The sequence below is a fragment of the Phaenicophaeus curvirostris genome, chromosome 6 (assembly GCF_032191515.1).
Source record: "Phaenicophaeus curvirostris isolate KB17595 chromosome 6, BPBGC_Pcur_1.0, whole genome shotgun sequence".
In the NCBI taxonomy this organism is placed as follows: Eukaryota; Metazoa; Chordata; class Aves; order Cuculiformes; family Cuculidae; genus Phaenicophaeus; species Phaenicophaeus curvirostris.
The window spans coordinates 25,023,938-25,042,276 of record NC_091397.1 but is presented as its reverse complement, the minus strand read 5'-3'; the positions used below and the strand labels follow the sequence as shown (position 1 = coordinate 25,042,276).

General features: G+C 41.3%; 1 protein-coding gene across 1 annotated transcript in view; it reads right to left on the bottom strand.

Annotated features, from left to right (window-relative positions):
• Positions 1-17,541, bottom strand: part of ANKIB1 (ankyrin repeat and IBR domain containing 1) — a 98,965-nt gene extending 81,424 nt beyond the window's left edge. The window contains exon 1 of the mRNA XM_069859615.1: positions 17,317-17,541. The gene's annotated coding sequence lies outside the window, so the exon portion shown is untranslated. The remainder of the gene's footprint in view (positions 1-17,316) is intronic.
• Between the last annotated feature and the right edge of the window lie 798 nt (positions 17,542-18,339).

Genomic DNA, 18,339 nt, shown 5'->3' with positions numbered 1-18,339 from the left:
AATTACAATGAAACACAACCTTGTTGCATGATAATGATTTTAGGCTTCAAGATAAATAATCAGGCCAAATAAAACAGAGAGAGAGAAAAATAAAACTTATTAAAAAAATCTAAACCAGACTGAGCTTGAATCATAGAATGGTTTGGGTTGGAAAGGACTTCTAAAGATCATCTAATTCCAATCCTCCGACCATGGGTAGGCACACCTTCTGCTAGATCAGGTTGCTCAAAGCCCAGTCCAACCTGACCTTGAACACTTCCAGGGACTGGGCATCCACAGCCTATGCGGGCAACCTGTTCCAGGATCTTGCCACTCTCATCATAAAAAATGCTTTCCTTATGTTTAATGCAAATCTACCCTCTTTCAGTTTAAAAACACTGCCCCTTGTCCTATCACTACAGGCGTTGGTAAAAATTCTCACTGTCTTTCTTGTAAAGTCCCCTTTAAATATTGAAATGCCGCAACAAGGTCTCCCTGGAGCCTTTTCCTCTCTTGGCTGAACAACCCTAACTCTCTCAGCCTTTCCTCATAGGAGATGTGTTCTATCCCTCTGACCACTTTTGTGGCCTTCCTCTAGACCTGCTAGAACAAGTCCATGTCTTTCCTGCACTAGGAACCCCAGAGCTGGACACAGTGCTCCAGGTAGGGTCTCGCTACAGGAGGGAGGAGCAGAGGTGGAGAATAACCTCCCTCAACCTGCTGGCCATGCAGTTCTCCTACTAGTTCTTCCATCAGTTTGCCTATCAAAATTACCAACATACCTAGTGACCAATGTAGAGACCAACAGAATATGAATGACTGCTGTTCTCTACAGAATGCTATTACTGACCTTTTCTGTCGAGGCAAGGAACAGAGTAAAGAGAAATGTGAGTTACCAGAGTCCCTTAATTTGCAAAACCTGACCCATCTGTCATCAAAATTGCATGAAATGGAACAGAGTGTACAGGCTTAATGTTACAAAGATTTCCAAGAACTGGTCTAAAAAAAGTATTTTGTTTTATCCAAAAAATAACTGAGAAGCTTCACCTATTCACTTGAAGCTTCCACCAGAACTACCTGTCAGACACTGGGATCGTAAAATAGATACCAGTGCTTGATGGTTAGTGGAACTTTCTCTGTGACCACAGCCAGGGGTCACGCTGAAGCTAGTCAGAGAAGACACAAACAGCAGTTATGCCATTTCTCCTACCTTCTCGCTATTCCTGTTGGCAACCAGATAAGGTAGTGGGAAAAGAGCAGCAGGAGTAACAAGCCTGGGTGGATTGCCAGGAGCAAGAAAATTACAGGAAACAAGGGAAAACAGTTTGCAGTATACAGCGGGTGAAAAGTGAAAACAGAAAGGATAAGTAGTACAGTACATAAGTAGGTGAACTGTGGTTGCCCTGAACAAACATTCCTTATTCTGGCATCTTTTATTTCTAGGAAATTATCAAGACTGCATAAGACTCTAACACTGATTATTATTATTTTTTTGTTGAAACTTTCTCAAGCAGTATGTACCTGCGCTACTTATCAATACAATGCTCCAGTCAGGACAATGAAGTTTCCTTCAGAAACAAAGAGAAGCATAAACAAACAATTAATAAAACTACCCTTCCTTACATCCAGGCTTAAGAAAAATGTATTTTACAATGTGCTTTAAAATTGGTATTTATATTAAAAATCTGAGGCATAAGGAAAAAAAGCAGATGTTCTATGACAGAAAAAAAGTAATTTTTAATGCCACTTTTCCTATGTTCTTTTCACAGCTAATATTACTGAGAATTTTCGGAGTATCAGCCAGGGAGTTTTCTGCTTACTCCTGCCTGGCAGACACTGCAGCTCACATGCCCAAAGAATATTAGTGAACAGAGATCTACTTTATTTTTTAAATTGTTCTCTTAAAACTCCTGTTACATTTGTCTGTTATAGTCTTTCTTAAACAGTAAAACTTATATTTTAAACCCCATTCTCTATATTCTAAACTACCACATTCAAGTTACCAGATTTTTACATCTCGTGTCTGCTGGAACATGTCACTACTGCATCTACTGTTTCAATCTATTATTAGGCCCGAAACCAAAAAAACTCACTGTTCATGCAGAAATGTGCCGCAACAACAAAACAGCATCTCCAACAAATCCAATGGCATTTGTACTGATTAGGACTAACTAGTTTACAGGAGGTTTTCATTTTATATTATTGCAATACCGTTGTAGAAACCCAGGAATAGTTTTGTTCATTTAGCATAGAGGCTACATCATACCACACTTCACTACCCAACCTATACAATCAAATTATCCTTCCTTTAGAAAAAGTCTTTTAAATTTGTCCCCAATGTGGTAATTTAACAGCAACTTCCATGAGTTTGGATTAAACAGTTTAACAACATGACTTTGGACATCATCCTACAGTGGTGCTAAAACCTGAGAGAAGGCAGAGAAGCAGACAAGAAAGCTGTTCAAAGGTATCTTTGGCAAGATACAAGCTCAGTCATATTTGATGATCTGAAACTATTATATCAAATAAATGCCTGACCTAGGTAGACAGCTACCTCATACAGCAAAAGATAAGCATGTGGAGCACCCGTTTCTGGATGAAAAATACTGATCCCACATAATGAAAAAAACCAATTTTTCATGGAAGAAAGAGAGCAAGCTTTTGGGTACTGAGAAATCAAGGATCCTTGACAACAGTAACGGCTCCTACCCTGTGCTTGCCAAGATCAAGATTTAAGTAATCAGAAAGGATCAGGATGGTGCTGAACTTCTGGCAGAATCTCAGATATCTGCTCCAGAAGAATTCTTTGGATGCAACTCCAGAATTAATTTCAAAGACACTGAAGACCTTCAGGAGTTGCATTCCTCAGTTTTATTTACCTCTTGTATGCTACAGAGAAAATTTTCCTACACTGCAACCTCAGAAATTCATAAAATCCATTATTTTTCCTGCTAGCAGTTAGTCCTAGATTACAGGAAGAATTACAAAAACATTAGACAAATTAGATTATTCCTGTCTTGAAAGAATTCTATCCTTAACTACAATTCTATTTCAAGACACTAGCTTAAGCAAACTGAAGATGATTTTCATTACATATGCTCAAATGTTATTAAAAACAAGTAGATTACTTTTTCAATTCTAACAATCTCAGTTATCACTTCTACTGTTTATATGTCAACATTTTATTAGTTAATACAATTTACTGTGTGCTTTCATGAAACAGCATCATAACTGGTTTGCAGCAAAATTTCCATTGGTTTTATATTTCACAAATACGAAATCAAACAGATGATACCTAACTTCAATTCTTTTAAAAGTTTGCTGTCACCAAGAACGAACCATTTGTCTTTCACATTTTGTTTCCAAGGATTACAAACACAGTCACAATAATGGCCACACACTTCTCAGTTAACATCCTGTCCAGAGAGCTGACAGCAGAGTGTACCAACAAAAAGGAGAAAGCCTGGGCAAGCATGAACTGATACTTTTTTTCCACAATACTCTTCAACAATTCAATGTCTTCAACAATTTACTATTTGATGATGGTGCTGTTTTCATATTAATAACCTTCTTCCATTAATTTGTTAAAAAATTCCCTGAACCTATGGAAAACTTTAACAGGTAGAGCTTGCTAAAATATCGCAGTTTAACTATTCATTGTGAAGAAACAGCTGTTTTTAACCTGTCACTTGTTAAATTTCATTCTCACTGTCTGCAAGAACTGAGAAGTAGAGAACAAAAAACATTTCCTATTTACACACAACACTCCAACTTGTGACTTTAGAGATTTCTATTACATCACCTTTTACAGGTGATCATCTTTCTGTCATACCAATCTTTTGCTCCTTTCCAGATTGATTAACCCTAATTCTTAAGGAATGGATTCTATGCAACTTATAGAATCCTTTCTGCTTTTACACATCTGTTTGCAATGCCACTAGCACCTTTTTGAGTTAGGTGACATGGAGCTGTGTACAAGATGCAAAATGCATGGATGTATATGGTGGACTGGTACACCAAAGACTACGCTGATTTTCTTCAGAGTTTTTATTATAAGCTCTTGTTCCCGAGTGGCAATAATTAAGAGAATAATATTCTGTATAAACTTTGGACACTTTTTCCCCCGCAACCATGTGAATCTTTCACCTTTAGCTATATTGAGTCTCATGTGCATTGTGTCTCAAAATTCTTTTGCAGTTGACACTGCTTGTGGTGTTGTCTGACGACTATCATCTCACATCTTTTCCACATCATTTCCACATCATTTAGCCTCATATCAAACAGGAGAGCTCCTAGGACTGATCTATCTGGGACTTTATTAGTAACCTTCAACCCCTGTGAAAACTGTCTCTTTATTTTTTACCCATTTTCTATCTTATAACCAGTACCTTCTGCACGGAACAGAGCCTTCCTCTTTCCCAAAGTTGTTTGGACGTCTAAGCAAGACCACATGAAATGTCCTTTGAAAACCCAAGTAGATTACACCAAATGCATTTTCCCTGTTAACTTCAAAGAATTTCAAGAAGTTGAGACTAATGAGACTAGTTGAGTCTTGTGAGACTAGATTTCCCCATATGATGTTATGTTGACTGTTCCTCGGGACATCACATTTATCCACATCTGCTAATTTAATCCATTATACTATAATTTCTACTAATGTTCCAGGATCAGGCAACAGGCTTACGCATCTGCCATTCCACAAGCCTGTCCTGGAATCTTCTAAAAATTGCATCACGTTAATTCATCTCTCCAGTAATCTTGCACCAAGTTAGCTCTTAATAGACAGGTTAAACATGACAAAACACAGCTTTAATTATCAAAAGGCACACTACAGAAAACCGTATTTCCACTAAGAAAATAACCTGAAACAGAGTCTCTACAGCTTTTCCACAAGATTCAACACAGACTGACAGTTCTGAGATCAGATCTATAAAATTAGACCCTGGCTCTCATCACCAAGCAAGCACATCTCACTTTGGCAAGTGATACTTGATAAAGGGATGGTGTCTATGCTAATCTCTGTTTACCTTGCTTGATTCAGCCAGTAAGTCTGTGAAAAACATCTAGATTTTTTACATGAAAATGGAGAAGTGATATGCTGTCTTTTAAGAACATTGAATTATTTTACACTTCCCTCCTCGTTTTCTCATGAAAGACCTCTTTCACTGCAAGATGCTGAATTATCAAGGAAAAATTGTAGCCAGATGCTACAAAAGGGAGAGAAAAGCGTAAGAAGTCTAGTGTGTTTCTTCTCCTATTCTGATAATGCTACAGTATCATATAAGCAGACCTTGCCTCTCTTTACTCCTCTCAACTTCATAGCAACAACAAATAAAAGGTAACTTGCCAAAAAAATGCCTGTCTCCCTACAATTCATTCCCCTGTTCCCATGCTCTCTTGTAGCCTGTAAACCTTTTCATTCTTATTACCGTTCCTCTCCACTTCATGCTTGCTGGGGAGGGCCAAGGAGATACCTACTCACAGAGAACACTTGAATAGTCAAAGACACCCGCAAGATTTCACTGGACTTCCCAATATGAAGCAGAAAATTCCTCTGTCCAGAAACAGATTCAAGCATTCAACATGAATTACACAGTCTACTACACCAGTAAGGAAATACTCTATTTTTCATGCTTTAAATGAGAACACTGCAGTCTAAAGAAGGGAATAATTGTAAAAAGATTTAGATAGCCAATTCGACAGTTATGTTGAATTGCCAGAGCTAAATCATCTGAGGTACCAGATTTAAGCCTGTTCAATATCAGATTGCTAATGGTCATACAGTAATGCCCCCCCCGCAAAAGGCTTTCACTTGCTACCCGGCAGCCAACATCATCTCACACCTTGTCCACTAATTCACCTTTGTGTACTGTCCAAGTTTTTGCAGGATGGTTTTCTTTTGGACAGAAAGCTGCTGCCTTACCTCTTTTTACAGGCTGTTACTGTGGCAGCAAGCACGTGTTCTGAAAAGCAGCATTTACTAGACTTGCATATCCTTTATTTCTATTACTGCTTGCCCACAAGCCCATCTAGTATCAAAATACATAAGGTGGAGTTACTGACGCTATTCCTTCAATGTCTGCTCCATGCAGTTCCCAGAATCATAAGAAAAGAATGACTGACCATGCTGCAAACAAAGCTAGCTCACCAGTGGATCCAGTACTTCTGGTTAGGTAAGGTGATTTTTAGGACCTCTGAGCCCCTTACTTGCTGCTGCACTAGACAGAGAGGTCCTGTAGAACAGAGAGATCCAGGTCATCCTCCTGACTCGAGAGGTGTCAGTGACACCGCACAGGAGGTTCTTAGCCAGTGCTATTTCTGAACGCTGCTCACAAAGTCACAGAGGACGTCTGCACATGGGCTTTCCCCACTGCGGAGGTGCTGCTGTGACTAGGACACATGTTGCTTTCCTGCTACCTCCATAGCTAGGCATGTCTCTTCACGTAATGGAAGACTTCTAGCTCAATGCTTAACAAACACTGGCAGTGACAGCAGACACCCAGCCAAGATGGCTTGTGGCCACCTGAGACTACACAATCCAGCCTGCTTACATAAATGAGCAGGCTTATTGCCATTGGTCAAGTCACCATGTCTTTCCTTCAGCTTGACAAGCCCCTTCACGTTCCTCTACCATGACTGGTAGAGCTGTTCTTGAGCAGACTGAACTATCACTGGGAAAACCATCTGCTAAGTACTGTACTTGTATGTGGCTGCCTGAAAGTCAGGCAGAAATCCACTGGGGCAAGGTCCAAGAACACAAGAATAATCCTTCTGCCAGTTTCATTGCACACATCTGTGGGAGCAAATGCAAGCAGTGTTAGGCAAAACAAAAGCTGGGGGAATCAGCTGTATTAGTTTGAATAGCTCAGAGTTGTGACACTCAGGACTCTCTTGGTGACAGCTTTATGAAAAATTTGCCCCAGAGCTAATGTAACACACAGGCACTTATTTAAGAATAGTTCACCCTGCTTATAGAGTAAAAGGCAGCACAAGAACAGCCCCGCTCTCCAAAACATAAGGGCATTTCTTTTTCCCTGGACTTCTTGTTCCTGTCTTGGGCTGTTCTCCTCCCCCAGGTCCAGTTCCCTGTTACTGCTGCCCAGATCTGTGCGTGACCTCTACCAGATAGTCATTAGGAACGATGAACTTAGCAAACTGGAGATCTGCCTTCGTTACCTTTACATGACACTAATGTTGTTTGAGAAACTCGGACTGTAATTTCTAAAGTAGCTTTAATTCATAGCAGAGCTGATTCTGCCCTTTCTGTTTCCGATACACCCCTTCTGTTCATCTACATTCCATCACTTTCCCTTGTTTTGTGCTGGCACATGCCTTTGTGACCACACAGAGAAGCAGAATAGCTGTAACCTAGATCAGTTACCTCTTTTAAGTTTTCTTCCTGGACGTTGATGGTCCAGAGTATGGCAGCAGTGATAGGGAAGCAGGATTATTTGTACCAGTGCATACTGTAAAGAGCAAAAATACTTTCAAAACAGTGTTTGTTCAAACTGAAGTGCAGACAGAAGCAGAAATAACAGCAATGCACAAACTATGCAAAGCCCACAGTTGTTCCAGTGCTGGAGGCAAGGCAGAATTACACCAGCACCACTGCACTAGTTAAAGTCAAAACAGTTTTCAGGAAATTTCTTGTGTAGCCCAGCATTATTTTATCAGCTACGACTCTGACAGTGACTGCATTCAGAAGAGGGTGGTAGATGCAGTGTGGACTGGAGGACGTAGCTGGGTGGAGAGGGAAACTGCAGATCCAGAGCAGCGCCAGAGGCAACACTGGCTGCTGTAAACTGTACCCAAGCTTGCACGTACCCCCACTGAGACGTGTACAAAGGAGGATCAAACTGTGTCGGGATGCACACTCCCAATGAGTAAATAATACAGCAGCCTCACCCAAGCCCTTTCCGAAAATGTCAGCAGAACCAGTACCTGTGGCTGGGTCCAGTTCTATTCTTACTAGGTAAAAAACCATATGACTGCTACAAGCAGGAGCAGATGCTATTCCAGTGACTGTTACTAGGTAGAGAGGACAACTAAAATCACTGTCCAACAGACAGTGAAAGCACACAGGTGAGCCTGCATTTTCCAGAGGGTAAAAATAGCCAAGCTCTGCTACAATGGCAGTCAAAAAGCAGGAGTGGGGCAAGTTACCAGTGACAAGTGTTTGGTTTAGCTGTAGGAGGCCCAGTAGGACTCTGGTAAGAACAAACTCTACTAACCTGGTACAAAGCTTTTTGAACAAACATAGTCTTGAAGGGAGGGATGGTGAGAAATAAGTCTCACATAACCCCTATGCACTAGCACTTTGGGAAAAGGTGATGTTTAACAGACAGTCATCCCTTCCTTCCCTCCTATACTGCATATCCTGTTGCATTATACTTTATAATAGACTTAAAACCTGCCAGGAAACAATCCATACACCAGATTTTCAGTTGCTGGTGGATGCGTAGAAGCAACAATATTTTATCAATAGGGTCTACATATTCATTAGAGGATTTAAGTTGTAAGGTCTTCCGAAAATTTCAACAAGCACAAATAGCTTTAAAAATCTACCCTCGTGTCATTCTATGTACTTGTATAACATCCTGCACAGCAAGAAGCATGATCTAATTGCATTAAACTACTCTCTAGACGATTCAGTAGGGGGAAAAGAGCAATAGACAAGAAGGGAGAGAAATGGAACAGTAATTGTATTACAGTAAAAATATGAAGGAACTCTGAAGCAAGCATCTAGCAGCTTAAAGAACAGCCATTACTAACAATACACAAGAACAAAAAAATACACCTCTATAAAGAGATAAAATAAATACAATAGACTCCTTTTTCAAATGGTGGTTCGTATGAAAACGTATTGTATTGCAATAGAAGGGCAGGAGGCTGGAACGTTCCAGGAGTCGGGGATGCTGGAACCACCAACTCTAAAAGGTACATAATTCACCTACATAATAGCTTGCTCATTTTCAGGATGTAATCAAGAGTCTGCGTAACATAGAAATCTTATTTCCTTAATCAATTAGAATGGCAAACTGTATTAAAAAAAAAAAGCCAAAACCTTTGCATTTTACAACCTCAAGCTCCATTGAATACATTTTGAAAACAGAATGCTGCTCTCTGGTCTTCAGTTCTGTGTGGCCAAATTTTGAAGTCACTTCCATTTTTAAGAACACAACACATTCAAATAGAAAGAGAAATGATTCTTCACCAAAAGCATCCTCAATTGTAGGGAACAGAGGCCACAACATTCAATTACTGCATCAGAACATCTCTTAGGTGCCCTCTGTTACAGCTGTTTGAAGACAGAAGCTGGGTGGTTTGGAAAGGACAGCAGGAATCAAACAGTTACATTAAGCAGACTCAGGCAGTACTGGGGAAAATAAAGTATACAATCGTTAAAGCAAGGCATGATTAGGGTGGACTGTCTGGCTTTAGGAATGCAAAAGGATTTATTTTCACAGTAAGCTGTGGGTAGACTGGTCCAGGAATATTATTTTTGTTTAAAGTTCATACTGAGGTTTTAAGTTTCAAAAAGAAGCTTTTTTTTAACAACTCCATTTAGCACTAACCCAGTCTACTTTGATCTGCATGTCATCACTACTTTGAAGGAACTAAGACATGCTGAAGACACCCAGAAAATACTGTCTGGTTTTGCTAAAAATTGTATAATTCATACAGAGGTTATTCCCAGGAAACACATGATTTGGAGGTTTCTGATTTCTCCCCTCACACACATGAGCAGATGCTAAAACTGAGAACCTTTGTATATTTGCAAAATAACGAAGGACATAGTTATTAGTAACTCCTCATGGCTACCCTGATACCACAACCTATAAAAGTGAAGTTAATTAAGTATAATTTTAAGGCTTGTGACTAATTCAAGAGAAGCTTGACTCATTCTCTTCTTAGAAAGCCACATGAAAAAGATGAAAAAGACTGATTTTTAAATTCTAGTCCTCCATACTGATTCCTCACTCATTGTCTATATAATAGGAATACATGGAGAAAAAAAACAAACATTCAACGGTATTTCTGAATTCATCGCAGTGAAACTGAACATAAAAGGTATTGCTATGAAATAAAGACCAAATCAACAGCCACTTTACATTGCCTTTACAGTAAAATTATGCGACTGTTTTATTCAGGTTTGCTGACTTCATACTGTAATAACATCCAGGGCAACAGAGACTAAAACCTCCAAATCATCTCTTTTTAGTTAAATGTTACAACAAAGTATTTTACACTAGAACATACTGCCTGTCTAATTCCTATTCCAGATAAATGAGTTTAACTTTCTATTCCTTTATTAAGTAAATAAGTATAAATTCAGGCAGCTTGTTTATGAGAAAGTCTGGATTCATGACGTTGAAACCTCCAACCTTGACATACAAATGAAAACAGAACAAGCCTGCATTACAACTCAAGTTACACATTTATTTCATTGCTTGTAAGAATGTACAAGAAATCAGGCTACTTCTGCATAGCAGGAAAAATGTTTAAAGTCATATCACAGCCAGGCCACCCCTTACATTATCTAAAAATACAGAACTCTTGTAAAAAAGATCTCTCATTCAGGATTAGTCTATTCATTACAGACACGTGATAATTCAAAGCATTACACTATTCACTTCAAATCTTTGACTACGCAGAAGTCTGGCTGAAAAACAGAGCTTGAGCTGTATAGTAGAATTTACAGAAGACAACCATGTCGTTCTCTTCTCCAAGCTCCATGGCCCTCTGGGCCACACACTTCAGCTGGGACAGAACCAGATGTATGCAGGGGAGGGAGAAAATGGTTGGTTGTGCAACCGTATCATCTGACATGGAGCAAGCACTTAATTACACTGGAGGGAAACTCTGGAGGTCAACTGTCTCAATCCTCTACCCAGGGCAATCTTCAAAGCTTTGAAGGCTGCTTAAGGCTGTTCTCAATTAAGTTCAGAGTATCTCCAAGGACAGCAATCCCATGGCCTCTCTGGGCAAATTGTCCCAGAATTTTACCACCCTCATGGTGTAAATCTTTCCCTAATGTCTAATTGAACCATCCCTTGCTGGAACTTTTTCTGTCATCTCTAGCTCTTTGCCCAGCTCCTCCAAGAAGAATCTGGTTCTGCCTTCTCTATACCCTCCCATTAACTGAAAACAGGATCTTCCCCCAAGCATCCTCTGAACACCAACAACACCCAGCTCTTCCAGTTTCTCTTTTTACATTGTGTGCTCCTGCTCCCTAATTATCTTGGCAGTCTTCCTCTAGACCTGGTCCAGTACCTCAGTAAAACAAGACACTTTTTCTGAGGCAGTCGCACAAATGTGAACCAGACAGAAATACTCCTGGCTTCATTCTTGCTACGTAAAGGCATGTTGCTGACTCACACTCAACTTGGTGTCCATGAGGGAAGTGACAATGACGCTTTCTAGTCGGAGATTCCCAGCCTGTACTACCGTGTGGGGTTATTCTGTTTCAATTTTCAGGCTCTTTGTTGAAGGTCCTTGTCAGCCCATTTCTCGGGTCTGTCGAGGTCCTTCAGAAGAGCAGCCCTGCCCTGTAGCACACACAACTCGGTGTCATTCACAAGCTTGCTGATGGTGCATTCCATCACCTCTTATCCAGGTAGTTAATGAAGACTATAAATGCAAAAATGCACTATGTAACCTTACTGAATACTAATTATCATGCCCTGAAAAGGATAAAGGACTTCCAGGTAGCTTAATTCAAATCAATTAACAGGTTGGTAAATGGGACATTACAGAGAACTTGTATTTCAACACACAAGCCACCAAATAAAGTCTTTGGTATTTTTTCTTAATGGGCAGCTTGTGCTTGGTCACTCATTGTAATAGCTACAGTGAAAGATCTCTCTCTAGTTTCTAAACAGTTCTGCAGGTAATTTACACAGGTAAGATAATAAGAACATTTCAGATGAAAATTCTGCTTTAACAGCATTTATACACTGCTATTGCTGAAACTTAGTCTTGATGTGTATCCAGCCTTGCACATATTATCTTTTATTTTTATATTTTACACACACAGTATCTAAAAAAAAAATACAAAGAAAAATACACAGCTCACACCACAGTAGCACAGTAACAATCAAGCCCTTAGTACTGAGAACTATTCTTTAGTAAATTACAACAGCCCTGAAATTCCTATTCTTAAGTCTATGATAAAATTTATATAAAACTAGTAGTTAATAATAGTAGTTCAAACCCACAGACAAGTATATATCATGATCTTTCCTCATAATTTTCTCAGCGATTTCTCGAAAGGTTGGTTCACAACAGGACTCATTTCAATTATCATCATTATCAGTGCTTCATCAGTGCATCCTAAAAAATACTGTGCTAAAAAGCAAGAATGTAAGATTTTGAGCTTCTACACAATAGCTTTGATAGAAATATATAATTTTTAACTTTGCCTTCAAATTTTGCCTTCAAATTAGAAATCCATTTGAAATAAAAAGGGAGGGGCGGATTGCTACCGCAATTATCATCTGTGAAAGTTCTTTGAAGAGGAGATCATAAGTGGACTGTGAACACAGCTCTAACTAATAAATATAAGAAATACAATTTTCTCCACTAAGTTATTTCATTTGTAGTAATTTACAATCAGGACCAAAACCAGCTGCACGCAAACAGGACAGGATGTTCCTACAGTCACTTAAAGTACCTGCTATAAGAACAAGCAGGGCCTGTTTTTAAAGCAGACTTATGTTCATAAACTAGAAAAATCTAATTCTTTTCTATGCTGAGTTCCAGGAAGAGTGATCATCATGTCAATAATTTAGGGCAGAGAGCCAGTTTCCAATTTACATTTACATTTAACTGCAACTGAATACAAAGTATATAAAGCAGTCAACAAATATGCTATTAGTATCTAGACAATTATCTATGTTAACTTTAAGTGTGTTTTCCCAGAAAGAGCTTTGAAACCTCCAAAGCTGCATCTTTCCTCAAATCCTCCTTCATTAAAAAAGTGGGGGAGGGGAAGAGATCACCAACACTCCTATAACACATTTTTCAAGTGTCAGTATTTTAACTGTTTAAGACAATTACCACAGAACTCAACATTTTAAGAACTTTCACAATCAGCCACAATCACCCTCTTACCACTTTTCAAACAAGTTATCTTACTCCTAGCTGATATCATCTGTTGGAGTCTAAGTCAAACCAAGTCAGAACAAAACTATCAAGAGATTAATAAAGTTTTCTCCAACACAGAATCCTGCACATAAGAACTATTTTACATGTAATTAATAATACACTGCCTCAGTTGTAATATTGATGTAATATTTAAACTACACTAACTTTTTATCAAAGAATAACATTACTTAACTGCAGGCTGTGCACAAACATGAATTCCTAGGTACAAGTTTACGCACGTACATAAACTTAGTTTTAGAGAATTTATGTTGGCCCCTCATCCTTCTTGTCAGTACAGGACTGAACAAGAAAAGTTACAAGAGGAACTCTATAGACAACACAGTCGTGCAGCTGCTCTGCAAAGCCACTCCAGCCAAGAAGGATCCCAAGCATTCAGCAGAGAGGCCTTTCTATTTTCCTGCAGTAATCCATTTACAGACTGTTACCGTACTTTTACTGCAATTATCCTTTGACAGTAAAAGTTCATAATTTGTGTACTTTAAAGGATAAATCAAAGCAATACCACTAAATGAAAGTACCTCTTAAGCAACTCCAACAGAAATCCTTAAAGAAAATCCAAGGATTACTATTAGTACTACAAATTAGCTTTAGGTCAACATAAGTGTTTTTCTTACATAAAAACATGGTGATTCTCTTGTTGAAAGAGCAGGAGAGTTAAGGATGCAGAAATGAGTACTTGAAACATCATTCCACGTAACAGATGAGAAGTTTGCATCTTCTAAAAAATTACTTTCGATTACTAAAAAAAAGAATACAGGAAGACGGTCAGAGCAATGGCAACAACTCCCTCAGACCACCCCTGCACACCAGTAAGAGCAAACCCTGCCTGATTTTATACAGACACTTGTTTTATTTTTTCCTTCCATTGTAAAACTTAAGGTATGTCAGACTGAAAACAAAAAAGCACAAAGTAAGGACTGTACTGTTAACAAAGCATGAATGGTAAAGGAAACTGCGCTGATACTAGAGAGGACAGTCTACTGTTCTTCAGGAAAAAAAAAGTAAAATCATAGAATGGTTTGGGTTGAGAAGGAACTTTAAAGATCATCCAGTTCCAACTCTCCTACGTTGGGCACTGACATCTTTCATCAGCGTCAGGCAGCTCAAAACCCTGTCTGACCTCACCTTGAACATTGGTAGCTTCTCTGGGCAACCTGTTCTGGGGTCTCACCACCGTCACCATAAAAAATGTTTTCCTTGTGTCCAATGCAGACCTATGCTTTTTTCAGTTTAAAACCACTGCCCCTTGTCCTGTCACTAGAGGCCTTCGTAAAAAGTCTCTCTCAGTTTTTCTTATAATCCCCCTTTATATACTGAAAGGGTTGCAACAAGGTCACCCTGAAGCCAGGCGAACAACTCCATTTCTCTTAGCCTGTCTTCACAGGACAGGTGGTTCCATCCATCTGATCATTTTTGTGGCCCTCCTCTAAATAGTCCATGTCTTTCTTGTACTGGAGACCACACAGTTAGATTCAGTGTTTCAGGGGAGGCTTCATGAGAGTGGAGCAGAGGTGAAGAATCATCTGACTCAACTTGCTGACCATGACTCTTTTTATGTGGCCCAGGTTATAGTTGGCTTTCTGGGCTGCAAGTGCATGCTGCTGACTCATATCAAATGTTTCATCCACCAGTACCCCCAAATAGTTCTCAGCTGGGCTGCTCTCGCTCTCCTCATACCCCAGCCTGTATTGATATCGGGGATTGCACTGACCCAGATGGAGGACCTTACCCTTGACCTTCCACAATGGCAAACAAAGACTATTTTTACTGGTCTCACTTTTAAAACTGGAAGACATTTAGAGGTTAAAAAAAAAAAAAACTTTTCAAACATTAGGTAGACTTCTTCATCTAGAATTTTTAATGTAATGCAATCTTGCATGAAATACCCTTTTCTCCTGAAATGTGCAGATACACGTGAAAACAGAAGCACTCGGAAACACTCCATGGAAAAGTACCTGGCATGTACTTCGGGAGTTGGGAAGGAAACCAGTAAGATTCTTGTCTGCTGATGCTGGTGTTGAAAATACAACTTTCCCTGTCCTCCTGAAGATTTCAGAATTTCCACAGGGCTGATCTCTCTGCTATACATCATGATCAACTATGCAAATGCAGTAATGTGATTAGAAACTTAACTGATTAAGCACACACATTTGTAACCTCAATTTTCTTTCTTACTGGCATGAGTCACCTTAGCAAAGCTGACAAAATTTCAATAGTTGACAGCAGAGAGCAACTGCAAGTTTTCACGTTCCAAAGTGAAGTTAATAAACTAGTCAGGTAACAGTAACTACACTACATCTCAACAGCAAAGCTAAAAATAAAAAAAAAACAACCCTAAGCTACACATACACAAAACAGAAAGACTGAGAAAAACCAAACAAACCAAAAAAATACAAAAAAAACCCCAACACCACAAACCCTGCCAACCAAACTTGTTAACAATAAACAAGGTTCTATTACTGAAACAAAAGCCATGTAGTGCTAATCAATCACAGCAGAGGTGTCACAGACCAGTAGGTGACAAACTGCTCAGGACAAATTAAATCAGCCTTAGTGTTAACAAGGTCTTACACAGTGAACAAAGGCATAATGACATTTTCTAAAACTTTTTTTTTTAATAGTTGTTCCATTGAACAAAAGAAGACAACTTTTTTTCCTTTTTTAAAAATTATTTTTCATTCATAATGAAAAATAATTCTTCTCCTGAAGCAGAAATATACATATATGAAGACTGCGCACCACCAACATTTTTTAGTAGCTTGCTAGCAATAATTTCATTCAGGAATAATACACTGTATTATTAAGATATTTCATTCTTTTGTTTAAGGACTAAAATAAAATTTGTTAAAGAGGGAATTGCTTCAGCACAGGACCACAAAAAGTCTTGAAATTAAGATTTCCAGAAGCCTCTTCTGTAATTTGGTTTCTTATTTGTAAGGACAGCCATTTACTCTTTGCATGCCCAGGAAAAAAAAAACCAACAACACAGTTGCTATAAATTCTACCACTTCACTCTTGCATGGACACCTCAACTAAATAATCACAGTTGTTAGAAGCTGAAAAATGCTGTTGCTTTAAATATGACGAACACCTTTTCCCCCTTCCCCCCCAAGGACAAAGAGTATTTTTCCCCTGTACCTAAAAGAGATTAAAGAGAAATTAATCCACCACGCTTCGTATTGAAAATCAAAGAGCTGAAAGTAAGGATAAAACACCCATACGCTTAAGACACAGTCAATTCTCATTGCTTACCTCTACAGCTAATAATTCTTCCTGAAGTGGTCTGTCTCTTCAGGGAATACAATTAAGTTACACTACACCTACTGATGCTACATCTACAACCAAAACTCCATTTCTGGAGCTGGCAAGGACAGAAACATACTCAAAGGAAAAAGCATAGTCGGCGACGGTTGGTAACGACAGAGGGGTCTGCACAAACAATCTGAACTGTGGGATTAATACCTTACTTCGCAGAGCATGTTTTTGTGACTCCACATTTGTTCTGCACAGTATCTGAACTGTAAATGAAAGACAGACTGCATAGTCATGAATTATCAAAGTTCTTAATTTTTAAATGCCATCCAGCTTCCAGTATGTGTCTGGACATGCCTGGGAAAGCAATACCGCTCCTTACATAAACCTGCTACAGTATCAAGACTCAATTTTTTTCCCTAAGGAAAAAAATAAGAATTAGAACAGGAGGAGATGGCGAGCGCTCAGTTTCATTCAAGAAGGACGGCTTATGATGCGCTACCGGGCCTGGAAGCAGGTGACTGCTCAGCCAGCAGCACACACTCCTGCTCTGGCCACTCACACTTTTCCCCTTTCGCCTCCAAGACGGGATTTCCTGGCTAAGAACGAGGCGGGCAGGAGCTCCACAGCCTCCCAACTTCCCGGCGCTCCCCGCCAAGGCACCCGGGGCTGCCCCGGCCGAACCCCGCCGCTCTGCGGGCCGGACCCCCCGAGCCCCATTCCCCAAACGCCCCCGAGTCCCGCAGAGGGGCGGGAACCCCCCGAACCCCGCTCCTCTGCGACGGCCCGGGCAGAGCCGCCCCCCACTCCCAAGACCCCATCCCGCTCACCTCCGCTCCCTCCGCCTCGGCGCCCCCGGAGCCGGAGCCCCCCCACGCTCCAGCGCTCACCGGGGGCTCTGCCCGTCCGGGCACTCACCGTCGCTCACCGTCGCCCGCCCCTTCCCAACGCCTCCATCCACTGCCCCTCGCCTCCCGGCGGCTCCGCTCTGGACGCGGCGCCCTCTGGGCGGGGCGGGCGCTGCGGCGGCGCCTTTGTCCGCCCCTCAGCGCCCCATGGCCCTGCCCGCAGCCCGGCCTCTCCCCGCCGTTCCCCGCCCGCGGCAGCGAGCGCTGCGCCCGCCGACCCGGAAACTCATGGGCGGCGGCGACGGCGCGCGAGGCCCGGCCGGGAAGCGGATCCGCCGGGGCGGGGCCGGGGCGCGGCGGGACGATGCGGCGGGGGCGGCGGCGCCCAGGAAGGCAAGGCGGGCGCGGGAGGGGGTCCCGCCGGGCCCGGGCAGCGCTGGGAGAGCCCTGGTCTGCGGGTTGTGTAGCAAGCGGCATCCATCGGGACGGGGCGCGGCTGTCGGCAGCTGGGCTTCAGGGAGTCATAGAGTGGTTTGGGTTGGAAGGGATCTTAAAGCCCATCCAGGTCCAACCCCCCTGCTGGGACACCTCCCGCCAGGTCAGGCTGCCCAAGGCCCATCTAGCCTGTCCCTGAACACCTCCAGGGATGGGGCAGCCACAGCTTCCCTGGGCAACCTGCGCCAGTGCCTCACCACCCTCACGGTGAAGAAATTTCTCCTTATGTCTAGTCTAAATCTGCCCCTCCCCAGTTTATACCCATTGCCCCTAGTCCTATCACTACAGGCCTTTGTGAGAAGTCCCTCCACAGCTTTCCTGTAGCCCCTTCAGGCACTGGAAGGTCGCTGTAAGGTCTCCTCGGAGCCTTCTCCAGGCTGAACAACCTCAACTCTCTCAGCCTGTCCTCATATGGAAGGTGCTCCAGCCCTGAGTTCCATGGTGGTGCCTTCTGAAACCGGTCATTGTTGCTGCCACATCCTCACTCCCCTGCCCTTTTTCATCCTCTATTTTTGTTTCTTGGAGTTGTATCACAGCTCTTGGGGCTGTCTGTTTCCCAGACATCCTCAGCCCAGTGTGGATTTGGCACAGAGTGCTA